The sequence below is a fragment of the Peromyscus maniculatus genome, chromosome 2 (assembly GCF_049852395.1).
Source record: "Peromyscus maniculatus bairdii isolate BWxNUB_F1_BW_parent chromosome 2, HU_Pman_BW_mat_3.1, whole genome shotgun sequence".
Taxonomy (NCBI): domain Eukaryota; kingdom Metazoa; phylum Chordata; class Mammalia; order Rodentia; family Cricetidae; genus Peromyscus; species Peromyscus maniculatus.
Window position 1 is genome coordinate 155157271 of NC_134853.1, and position 13145 is coordinate 155170415.

The window sequence follows — 13145 nt, forward strand, 5'->3', positions numbered from 1 at the left end:
TTGTACTGTACCGGGTGGTGGTAGTGCACATCTTTAATTCCAGCACTTGGAAGGCAGAGGTAGGCAGATCTTTGTGAGTTCAAGGCTGGCCTTGTCTACAAATTGAGTTTTAGGACAGTTAGGACTGTTACACAGAGAAACACTGTCTTGAAAAACAAACAAAAATTTTGTACCATATTTTATTTATTTACCTTTTTAAAATGTGTATGAGTGTTTTGCTTGTATGTATGTATGTGCACCATGTGCATGCCCGGTACCCTCCCTTGGAGGTCAGAAGAGAGTGTTAGGTCATTGCTACATATTATTTAGTAGAACCTTTTGTTGGATGAGTAAACTGAGACTTAGAGAGTATCTGAGACTTCTGGCCCCAATGTATGTTAGTAACAGAACATGGATTGCCATTTGTGTTTTTGCCCCTGAAGGTGTGTCTTACTCAGGATTCTCTTTTTTCCCTTGTGAGGTGGCAGAGTGAGCAGGATTAGGGAAAAAGGCAGAATTACCAAAATGATATGCCTCCTGCAACTTAGGTTTAATTTTTCCATGTTTGCCTAAGATGTCCTGCTCCAGCATGCAGTGACTTCAATATGTAAAGTTAGTGACTACACTTGGGTCGGCTGCTTCACCAGCTTTTACACCACATTTGCGTAAGCACACATACCTTTGCACACAAATATAAAACACCACACACAGGAAAAAGTAATTCTTAAAAATTAATCTAAACTCAGGTTGGTTGCCTCAGCAACTCTAGTGACTCTGGAGTGACTCTCACCAAGCATCTGGCAACAAGAGGCTTCAGGCTTACCTGTCCCACCATATACTGGGTTTTGGTGAAGAGACTGCATGTTCAAGTGTCTCAGCTCTATTTGCTAACAGTCCTGAGTGCTGCATCAGCAATTACAGGGGTTCACACTCAACTGCCTTTGCTTCCCAGTATACCACGGAGCTACTTTGGACATTGTTTAAATTTTTTTCCTGCCCTTTTATTTTCCACCTTCATACTTTCTATTTTGCTTTTATCTGGGTGACTCCCAGAGGTTAATAAGTAGATGAAGGTGACCTGGTCCAATAAAATTTTGGGTGATAGTTTGTGCAATTCTGTGATCTCAAGTCATTGGATGTTCTGTTACCAGTTTTTCTTACAATAGAAATTAATTAATTTGTACACTCTGGTGAAGGGTCTGATGGTAGCTTTTCTGGAAGCCAGATAACCTAGTCTTATTTCAGATTGTGTATTCTGCTCCATGTTTTACCAACTCCCACTGTTACCCATTCTGTTCTGTTTATTGTTCCAAAGCTTTAGATTTATTTAACTTAATTTTTTTGGGGTGGTGATGGTTTCAAGACAGGGTTTCTCTGTGTAGCCCTGTCTGTCCTAGAATTCTTTCTGTAGACTAGGCTAGCCTCAAACTTACAGAGATATCCTTATCTCTGTCTCCCAAGTACTGGGATTAAAGGTGTGAGCCACCATTGCCTGGGGATTTATTTAATTTTTAAAATTTTTTTCCTATGTGCATGGGTGTGTGTGCCTATGCAAAAGTACATGTGTGCATGTATGTATGTGTATAGGCCAGAGGTCAACTTCAAGTGTCTTCTTCTATACCTTGCTCTTGAGATTGTCTCTCACTGAACTGGAACTCTGATTGGGTGACTGGCTAACCAGCAACTACCCAGAATGGGGAAACAGGTGTGTATCACCACACTAGGTTTTTGCTTATAGGGGCTGGAGATGGATCGCTAAGATACCTAAGATAACCATGAACTCAGATCCTAATGTTTGTGTAACAACCACTTTACCCACTGAGCCACCTCCCCAGTACTCCATTCTGTTTTTAATTCTATTTAGTGAATTTTTAAAAATTAGATACTATAGTGCTGTTCTTAAGTCCCCACTTTTTTTTTAAGTCCCCACTTTTTAAAGAATGTCCAATTTCTCTCCCAAAATTTACCATTTGTCTTTAGTTTTGAACATTTCTTTTGCTTCATTAAATTTGTATTTTCTGTCTTTGGTGATTTCAACCATGGCTCTCTCTTAGTGTTGCATTCTGTTGATTGCCTTTGATTACTAGGTTTCATTTTTCTAAGTCTTTACATAATTTGGGGTTATATCTTACACATTTGGATGCAAAAGTATTTTCTGTTGGTGTTTTTAATTTTAGCACAGTTAATCAAACTGCGGTCTTTGCCATCACACCTGTAGGGGGTGCAGTTCTATTTTATAGTTTTTCTCTTGAACTGAGGTCTTTGGATTCTGCCTTTTGCATAGCATAGTTCAGGTTGTCAGCCAGTGCAGGGCCAAGTTTGCACAATCAGCTGGGTCCCTCTCCTTCTCTGGCTCTTGTTTTTCCTATTTCCCATTATCCTTTGGCTGGTCCAGCCTCTCCTGGTTCCTACAGAAGCCTAAGATTTGCTTTTTAATTAGAACTCCAGCTGGATACCATCAGCTGGAACCCACTCCAGTCCCTTCTTGAGTTTTCCTGGATCTGCCAGTTTCTGTTCACTTCAGATGGTTGTTTCTGTTTTATCCAGTTTATAGCTGTAATCTTTGGGAGAGTCATGCTGGAAGCAGAATTCTCTAATGGTATTTTTATTCATTACAGAAGAATTATGGGAACACAGAAAGACACAACTATGTTCATGCTAACACGCTTTGTAACCTTAGGCATGTCTTTCCTGTCTGGAACTTGCTTACTCCTCAGGAAAAGAGGCAGTTGGTGAACTGTTCATACTGTGTAAGGACTCTCTCTTTCACCTCCGCTTTGAAGACAGACTTGAATTTACCATTTATATCACTGGCAGGGCCAGCAGAAAGCTCTCTGAAGGAGCTTTAATTTAGCACTGAGGTTTGGTATTTACTATAGTCATCTTGGGCTGGTCAGAGGGCTCAGTAGGTAAAGACACTTTCTTTCCATCAAGCCTGATGACCTGAGTTTAATCCCTGGAACCCACATGGTAGAAGGAGAAATCCCCATGTGCAAGCCATCCTTGGGATGCTGTCCTCCTTTGGTATGGATCCTTTGAAAAAAAAAAATAAATTCTTTCTAGGCTGGAGAGATGGCTGGCAGGTGAAGAACAAAGGCTGCTTTCAAGGAGGACTTTTGTACAATTCCCAGCACCCACGTAGTGGCTCAGAACCAGTCCCAGGGGATCTGATGTTCTCTTCTGGCCTCTGTGGGCCCAGATTATGCTGGGGTTTGAAACTCTGGGCTTTCATGCATGCTAGGCAAGCATTCTGCCTTGAGCTACACCCCTAGCCAACTCTCAGGTTTTTGTTTTGTAGCTTCAGGTACTCCTTTTACTGTCATCTTTTAAGTTGTTAAACAAACTATTATCTCTGTTTCTGTGCTAGCTCTCTAAGAGAATAGAGGCAGTTAGTTGGTTCTGTGGTATGTATAAATTTTAGGAATGTGGAGTTCAGATTTAAAGGGACCAACAGTCTTAGAAGGAGGCCAGAAGGTTGTCTATAGGGATGGTTATGGTTCAAGTAAGAGGATGTTTAAATGTGAAACTATATCCAAAATCCTGGGTTAGTGTTGACCTATAAGCCACCTTCATTCTTCAAGACCAGGATAGACAGGAAGAGTTGACCCAAGTCCTCTACCTCCCATAACTTTTCTCTAATTTCAGCAGTAAGTTTCAGATTGATTGGCTCTTCAGCTTTGTTTTAGGAAGCCATTCCCTTCAAAACTAGAGAGTCGTTTGTAGAAACTCTACTTTTAGCTCTAATTTGTATTGGGTAGTTCAGGGCCCTTTTGAAGACTGAGTCAAAAGGCAATTATGACTTTTGAGAGTTAGTGTTGTGAAATGCCCCCCCCCCCAAAACTTGAGATTGTCTTGACTGTTTACTGAGTAAGCTATAAGACTTTGGACAAATCACTTGACTTCTTGAGATTTAGATTATCTATAAGTTAGTGACATTATCACATATATAAAACATAATGCCCAGGATGTAATGGATTTTCTGCTTGTCTTCCAAGTATCTTATTTTTAGTATAATTCCAGCTTCACTCCTAAGTCATTGTATGACTCACCTTTCCCAAGCTCTGGTTTCCTTCCTCGTGTGAGCATTTAGGTGCTTCCCAGCTGCAAGATGTAATAAATATTGGGAATATTGGGAAATAGAGATTTATTAATTTAAGTAAAGACAATCTGGCTTGGGAATCATATAATCTGATAGAAGGGGAAGTGGCATGGAGCCTAATTCTGCTTCAGAGACATAGGTGGCTTCTTTCATGGCTTCTTTCATAGCGAGGGTATATGTATAGCTCTTACTTTGCTTCTTCTCTGATGCTGGACTATACATGAAGATCTTTGAGTCAGCTCAGCCTTGGTGTGACTCATGCTTTACCTACTTCTTTTATATCTGTCTAGGACAAGAGACAGCTATCAGTGAAAGACAGTGATTGTTTCCAAGACAGCAGGCGGTGGGGAGGGCAACGAGAAGTCACCACGGAAAGCTCCCATTACTTAAATGGTAAGTATATTATATAGTGATGTCTAGCAGACCAGTAGAATTGGGTGGTTTCTGAAGCCTGTACAATTTTCCACCCTAGCAAGTGAAGGGGGGACCATCAGTGTTGGTTGATGCCTGTGTGAACCATATATGAGGCAAAACCAGGCTAAGCACTTTACATGTTTTCTCTTTAATTAGCCCACGAGCTAGCGTGACAGGGTGTAGTCCACTCTTGAAGCCCAAAACTTTAAGGAGCTGGTCTAACCTATTTACTGTGTCAGGCCTGTTTATCATACATTTTCTTCCTAGCACCTATTATAACTGTGAGGTTAGTGCTTTATTACTGCAAGAAAGTGAGTTGAGAGGCCAAATAACTTCTCCAAGTTCACGCAGACAGCAAATAATAATAGGTTAAGGTTTCAAATTAGGTCCTTTTCTTCATATCACATTCCCCTTTTGAGAAAGTTCTTTCTCAGTGGAGATGGTGGCTGACTTACCTTTAAGAAGCACACCAAGGGGTTGGGGGTTTAGCTCAGTGGTAGAGCGCTTCCCTTGCAAGCTCAAGGCCCTGGGTTCCGTCCTCAGCTCTGGGGGCATAAAAAGAAGAAGCATACCCAAACAAATAGATTAAAGAAACTTGGAATAACAACCAATTCCTTTTGCTCTCTCTGGGTTTTTTGAGCCAGTCTTTATTGGTGGCACCCATGAAAGCCATGGAGAGCATCAATGAACTAGGATTGAGAGAAGTTAGAACATGAGCAGGAGTGACTAAGGGACCTAGTGGTCTTGGTCACTGCTGGCATGAGATGGATAGAGAAAGGTCTGAAAAAAAAAGTTTGGAGCATGAGCAGTGGTCATGGAAATGACTGGGTACAGAGAAAAATCTCAGTAACACTTCTCATGTTAACCCACTCATGCAAAAGACGTCATAAGGACAAAAAGGAACTCTTCATGAGATAGTGGATGACATACAAACACGTTCTTTACACTGGTGGAAGAGTCAGACAGTATTAGATTTATACAATGTGGTTAGACATTCGAGGCTGAAAAGTAGTGTCTTAGAGCTGTTCAAAGATGGAATGAGTTGTCTGGTGGGTAGGTGTATGTCCTTGTCATTAGAAGTGCTTGGACGAGAATTGGGTGATGCTTACTAAGCAACTTATGCATTGGATTCTTTCCACCTTGAAGAACTTCTAAGTGCTACCTAGGTGCTAACCCTGAGATTTGTGAGTCTAAAGTATATGAATTTATGATTCTGGGGAAAAAGCTCACTGAAACCCAGTAATGAAATAGACACACTCAGGAAGTGGTGTTAAGATACACTGTTGGAAGGCCTCAGGCTTTAAGACTGGTTACTAGGAGTGGTTCAGAGGAGACTGTTTAAAAACAGTGCTCTGACTGTGGATCAGGGGATGCCACACTCTGGACTGAAGGCCCCTTGCCTGACTTTGTAAGTAAAATAGTTAAAGCATGGCTATGTTTCAACTGTAGTGTGACTGCTTCACACTACAGTGTAAAATGGTTGGAACAGGCACTTTTAGTCTCACAAAACCTAAAGTACTTCCAATCTAAGTCTGTATAGTTTCATGTCAAATTGCAAAGACATTTGCCGACCCCTGCATTAAATGACTGTTGGGAACAGGAAATGAATCATGGCAGCTATGTTGGGAGAAGGGGCAAGGCAGGATTTATTATGTTCTATTTCAGACCTTCCTGATCTGCCAGGACAGGAAAAAGAGCAAGTTTCTAAAGTACTAGATAGGGCTACTTAGAAACAGGTTTAAGGGGCTGAGATGTAGCTAGGTTGGTAGAGTGCTTGTTTAGCAACCCCCAGCACCACATAAACCAGTTGTGATGGCACATACCAGTTGTCCTAGCGAAGTAGAGGCAGAGGGATAAGAAATTCTAGATCATTCTTGGTTACATACTGAGTTCAAGGCCAGCATGAGATACAAGAGGCCCTGGTTTTTTGTTTTGTTGTTATTGTTGTTTGTTTGTTCTAAAAAGTTTGGCAGAAATGAGCTGCCAAATGAAAGACAGTTGGTATCTTTCTAATATTAATTGGAACTGAGGTAGATATTGATGTGGGAGGCACTGACTTTAAGAGATGGGACTGGCCTGTGAGTGACTCCAGCACATGGAACATTGTGAATTTGAGGCTATTGTGGGCTACATGCTAAGTTCCAGGACCACTTGGGTATAGGGTGACACTCTGTCGAAACAAAACACAAATAAGTGAGACTATTCATCCTTCCCTTTACTTTTCTGTGATTTTTCTAAGGTTTAACATGGACAAGTTCTGTCCTAGATACTGCTTTCAGGTACAGTTAATTGCCACTTCTGATCTCCTGGGGTATATGTATGGGGTCAAGTGTGCTGAAGAAGAAAAGCGGTGTAAGAAGGTAGCATGGGGGCTGTCCATGACATCATAGGAGACGGTCGGGAAATTACTGAGGCTTTGCTTCCTCCCTCCCCTCTTTCCTTTCCTTGTTTCTTCACTTGGAGCTCACTATGAGCTCTTGATCTTCCTGCTCGCTGGGATCTTCCGAGAGTGCCATTATGCCTGTAGAGAAGAAGGCTTTACTTTTAAAAACCATTGTTTTACTTTTGGCTATGTCTGTCTGATTTCTTCAAGACAGGAAGACGCTCTAATTTTTTATTCTAGCACTTCACAAAAGCCTGGGTATATTAAGTGTTTCATAAATATTTAGTAAATAATGAATTCTCCCCAGGGAGCAGACAAACATTAGGAAGAGAAGAATCTACCCCATCTCTTTGTAAATAGCCCTGGAAATAGCACCAACCCCCCACCCCCCACCTTCCTCTAGATAAGAAATGTGTATTTAGCTGCATGGTGACACACACCTTTAATCCCAGCAATCTGTGAGGCAGAGGCAGGAGGATCTTCATGAGTTTAAGGTCAGCCTGGTCTACAGAGTGTGGAACGAAGTGCTAAATGGTCTTATTAATACAAAAAACCCAGAGTCAGATATTGGGGTTAAAACCAAGAGATCAGAGAAGCAGAAAGAAGCCAGTCACATTATTACCACTTGGAGGTCCTCAGCCAAAGAGACCTACTTTCTGTTCTGCCATCTCATTTCCTCTTCCTGTCCAGCTCTGTCACTTCCTGTCTGTCTGTACAGACCTCCAGATCTTTATGATTAGTGCTGGGATTAAAGGTGTGTACCATGCCTGGCTCTCTTCCCAGTGTGGCCTTGAACTCACAAAGATCCAGACGATCTCTGCCTTCCAGTGGTAGGATTAAAGGCATGTGCTACCATTGCCTGACCTCTGTGTTTACTATAGTGGCTGGCTTTTTCCTCTCATCCTCAAATAAACTTTATTTGGGTACACAGATAAAATATCACCACACACAGAGTGAGTTCCAGGACCACCAGGGCCATTTAGAAGCTGTCTCAAAAAACAAAAACAGAAAAAGAAAATAAAAGAAATGTGTATTGGAGGTTTTAAAACCCTATTCTATGGAGTGGAAGAAGACCCAGAAATATTTTACATTCTTATCTGGCCCAGTAGTGATATTTAGGCAGCCTGTGAGGAGTGGTTTCAGTAGTTTGGCCCTGTTTCCAAAGGCACTGACCTGCAAGCTATAAAGGGAAGTATGGTGGCCGAGACACTGAGCAAGTGGTGCAGGGCTTGGGTGTGATCTTTTAGAACATTACCCCAGGACCTGATATTCTGTTCCATCTGGATTCACTCTTGCTAGCCATTTCCTCCTCTGTAATCCATGAACAGTTCCTTGGCATTATTTAATGTTTTCTGTTAATGGCCAGTGTCTGGCCAGCCATTGAATCATTAGGAAGTTCATTCAGCTGCTCATAGTCACCAAGTTTAAAGCATTTGTTGTGTGCCAGGCTCCCTGCTGGGTACTGAGAATTCAGAATGCAAGTAAGGGAGAGATAGACTGAGTAAATAGAACCTCATGCAGTGTGATAAAATTTGGTTACTTTTCCTGTTTTTGTGATAAAATATCCTGACAAAAAATGCTAAGGGAGAAAAGATTGCAATATAAACTAGTAAAAAGGGAGTGTGTTGAGAGTGTTAGTTGAGGATAGGCTGGGTTTTGTTTTGTTTTCGTTGTTTGTTTTTGTATGGTGTCCTCACTATGTTTTTTAGGCTCATCTTGAGTTTCTTAGTTTAAAGGATCCTCTTGCTTTAAAGTTCTGAGTAGCTGGAACTACAGGAATGCTACCATGCCCAATTGAGTGTGTTTTTAAAAATAGCATTATTGAACTGGGCATGGTGGTATATTTCTTTAATCCTAGTACATCTTGAGGCAGAGGCAGGCAAATCTCTGAGTTTGAGACTAGCCTGGTCTACAAAGTGAGTTCCAGGATAGCTAGAGCTACACAAAGAAACCCAGTCTGGGAAAAAAAAAAAGCCAAAAAACAAACAAACAAACAAAAAACAAAACAAACAAACAACAAAAACACACCAAAAACCTGCATTATTGAGCTCTATCATATGAAGTCATCTCTTTACATTATTATACAAGCATATTTACAATGACACACTACTCTAAGGCACTTTGTAGACACATGGTGCCGTTTGTCTCCCAGTAACTGTCATGGTGGTATAAATCTTTCAACCCTTTAGCCTTTGTATCACTGAATATAGAAAATTAGTTGAGTCCCTAATCCCCCACCTTGTGTATAAATAGGTAAGGCTTTTGCTGCGCCACTAAACAAATGCCCAAAGAAAAGTTTCCCCTGCCCCTCCAGTTTTGGAGAGTGTGGAAGCATGTAGGCTAGGGAAAGATAGGAGAGAGTCTAAAAAAGCCTAGATGAGAGGAAAGAGCTGTACCAAGAGAGGGGAGCAGAATGATGGATGGGAGGGAGAGAGCCAGCCTTGGTGATAGCAGTTTCTCCCAAGTATTGCTGTTCTGTAAGAGTTGTGCACAGGCTCCATCTGGTGGCTCTGCCCATGTAGTGCGGCCTTCAGAGGCATTTGGTGTTTCAAGCCTCACTTGCGGTTTTTGTTGGATTGTCGAGAGTCAGTTTAACTATAGACGCGGGACTTTCTCTTATAGCTCAGACTGTGCTCTTCCCGCCTTTCCAATTAGCTTTGAGTCTAATTTCCCCAGACTACAGCAGTATCTTCATTGTTGCTGTCACTCACCATGTCACTGCCCTTAATTTCTCAATGACTCAAATCCTCAGTGATTCTGTCACTGTTTCCAATGCCATTCCTGTTACTTAGTGCTGGACACTTGCCACTTTCCCGTGTGGTGCTGGAGATGGAACCCCAGGCTTTCATATAGGCTGGAGAAAATGGCTCACCACTGAGACATTCTTCAGCCCCAGTGGTGATACTGTGACATCACTGTCCTGATAGTTCCATTTTTGTCAGTCTTACTTCACTGCTGATCATTGCTTTTTTTCTTAGCTTTGGGAGGCTTCTATGACACCACATGCTGTGTACGCTTGTGGTTTTCCATTTGCCTCACAGATGCTTTGTCTCTTTACTATTCTTCATCACTACCAATAAAATATTGGGGTTTAAGCCAGGCCATGGTGGCACATGCCTTTAATCCCAGCACTCGGGAGGTAGAGCCAGGCGGACCTCTGTGAGTTCGAGGCCAGCCTGGTCTACAGAGTGAGATCCAGGACAGGCACCAAAACTACACAGAGAAACCCTGTCTTGAAAAAACAAACAAAAATACTGGAGTTTAGACCTTTGATTTCTTGTTTTCTCTGTGTTCACTCAATTACTTGGCAATGTCAATTACTTTTATAAGCCATCTGTTTTTGTTGACTCACAGATTACATTGAGACCACCTCTCCCTTGACCTCTTGTAGATGTAACCAATCGTCTTTTTAAAATAAGAAACACAGAGCCAATGTAAAAGAGAAAGCCGAGAGGTCAGAGCTCAGAGATAAAATCTTACCTCCTGCAGTGCTCCTAACTTCCCCGAGAGAGAGCTACTTCCTGTTTGTCTGTGTTTAAATAGTCTTTCTGTTCTGCCTTCTCATTGGTTCTAAACCCAACCACATGACTGCCTCATCACTGCCTGTAAGTACCGCCCTCCAGGTCTTAAAGGCATATGTCTCCAATACTGGCTGTATCCCTGAACACACAGAAATCTACCTAGCTCTTCTAACCACCATGCTCTTGCTATGGCTCTAATAGCTCTGACCCCAGGGCAGCTTTATTTATTAACATAAAATTAAAATCACATTTCAGTACAAATAAAATATCACCACAACCTCTCTGTGCTTGTGTATGTGTGGCCTCTGTTGTCTTTGGATGACCACTAAGTCTCTCACAAATGTTTAAAACTGATCTTCCTTCTCATACTGTTCTATCTGCACTCAACTACATTGAATGTAGGACAGCACTGTCCTGAAAATTCAGGCCAGCAACCTTGGAGTCATCCCTAATTTTTCGCATTGTCTCATACATCACATGCAGTCCAGGAACAAAAGCATGGAGAGTTCTACCTTCACATGACCACCATTCTGGCCACTTGTCAGTTCTTCTGTTGCTAGCCACAGTGCTATCTGCCTGGATCACCACAGTGCTTCTTGTTTGTTCTTCCTGGTCCCACTCTTCTCTTCAGGAGCCTTTTAAAAACCATGGCATTTTGACTCATCTTTATTTAGGTCATAATAATTGCTATCACCCAACATCTATGTATTATGGTTCACTTTTTTTCCCTTTAAAGTTTTTTTTTAACAGAGTGTAACACAAATGGCTAAATGGTCTTATTAATAAAAAAAAAAAAAAACCCAGAGCCAGATATTGGGGTGAAAACTGAGAGATCTGAGGAAAAGGCAAGCCACAGTGAACCTCACCTTACCAACTCCTCAGCCTCCAGAGAGATCTACTTCCTGTATACTCACACCTATATCCTTTCTGTGCCCTGCCTTCTCACTTCCTCTCTCTGCCCAGCTACATTACTTTTTCTTTCCACCCAGCTCTATCACTTCCTGTCTATCTGTTAAGACCTCCAGACCTCTATGGGTAACTAGTGCTGGGATTAAAGGTGTGTGTCACCACACCTGGCTCTGTTCCCAGTGTGGCCTTGAACTCACAGAGATCCAGATGTGTGCTACCATTGCCTGACTTCTATGTTTAATATAGTGGCTGGCTTTTCCCTCTGATCCCCAGATAAACTTTATTGGGGTTCACAAATAAAATATCACCACAAGACAGGGTCTTACTGTGTAGCCCTGACTGGCCTGCAACCCATTATGTAGCCCAAGCTGGCCTCGGGTTCAAGGTGCCGTCCTCCTGACTCAGCCCCCCAAGTGTTGAGATTATAAGCATGAGCCACCATGCCCGACTTATGGTATATTGTCTGTCTGTCTGTCTCTTTGTCTCTTTTCCAGTTCTAAATCAACATGATCTTTCCATGTGCTTATTTGCAATCTGTATATGTCCTTTGGTCTTTCACTCAAGTTTTTCTTACTGAGGTCTATTTTGGATAATAGTCTATTCTTTGTAGCCTTGGCTGTCCTGGAACTCACTTTATAAACTAGGTTGGTCTTGAACCCACAAAGGTCCATCTGTCTTTGTCTCTCAAGTTATAGGATTAAAGGTGTACACCACCATTCCTGGTATTATCAAATATATTTTAGTTATTTTCTCCCAGTCTTTGGCTTGTCTTGATGTCTTTCACTTTAACAAACTTGGGTTACCAGTTCTCTCCTTCATGGATTGTACTTTTGGGACAGTACCTGAGATTACTACTGTACTCATGGTCATCTGGTTTTTCTCCTTTTTAATTTTTTAGGAGTTGATAGTTTTACATTTTATACTTAAGACTATGCTTATGGGTCTGATTTTATCAACAATTATAGAGAAGACTATTTTTGCTCTGTTTTATTGTCTTGCTCTTAGAGATCAGTGGACAGTATTTATCTGGGTGGTGTTATTCCTTTATCTGTTTATCCTTTCTTATACATACTGCCTTGACTGATAACTTTCTTAGTTTAGGTATCATCCATCAGTTCTCAGTTTTGTTAATTTCAATATTGTGTTAGTTCTTCTGGTCATTTGACTCTACCAAAACTTTATCAGTTTGTCAGTGTCCACACAATACTTGTTGGGAACTTTGATTGTGAGTATGTTGGGTCTATAGAACTGACATCCAGACTATATTAAGTCTTCCCACCAGTGAGCATGAACTTACTTAGGTCAGAAGTTTTACAGTGTGCAAAAAGTGTATATGAAATACAGATGTACCTTTTGGGCTTATATCTATATTTCATTTTTTATAGTGCTAATAAAAATTATACTGTTCTTTAATTTCCAATTCCACTTACTCACTGTTGGTACACTGAGAAGTGGTTGAGGATTTTTTGTTTGGTTTGGTTTGGTTTTGGTTTTGGTTTTTTGAGATAGGGTTTCTCTGTGTAGCCCTGGCTGTCCTGAAACTCGATTTGTAGACCAGGCTGGCCTTGAACTCACAGAGATCCACTTGCCTCTGCATCCCAAGTGCTGGGATTAAAGGTATGCGCTACCACCAGTCAGCTTTGAAATTTTTATCTATTTATCTATTATTATAGTCTGCAACCATCTTGTAACCACTAATTGTTTTAGGGGACTTTCTTTTGCTAATTCTTTTGAATTTTTTACATAGACAGACATGTTATCCTCAAAGTTTTTTCTCTCCTCCCAGTCAGCATATCTTTTATTTTCTTGCCTAATTATGTTATCTAAGCTTCTGGTACAA

General features: G+C 41.2%; 1 protein-coding gene across 4 annotated transcripts in view; it reads left to right on the forward strand.

Annotated features, from left to right (window-relative positions):
- Luzp1 (leucine zipper protein 1) overlaps positions 1-13145 on the forward strand; it is an 81220-nt gene that overhangs the window by 55918 nt on the left and 12157 nt on the right. For 3 of the 4 annotated variants that reach the window (XM_076565437.1, XM_006980840.4, XM_076565436.1), the window contains one exon: positions 4369-4471. The exons of the other annotated variant lie outside the window; for it this stretch is intronic. The gene's annotated coding sequence lies outside the window, so the exon portion shown is untranslated. The remainder of the gene's footprint in view (positions 1-4368; positions 4472-13145) is intronic. 4 annotated transcript variants of the gene reach the window in all.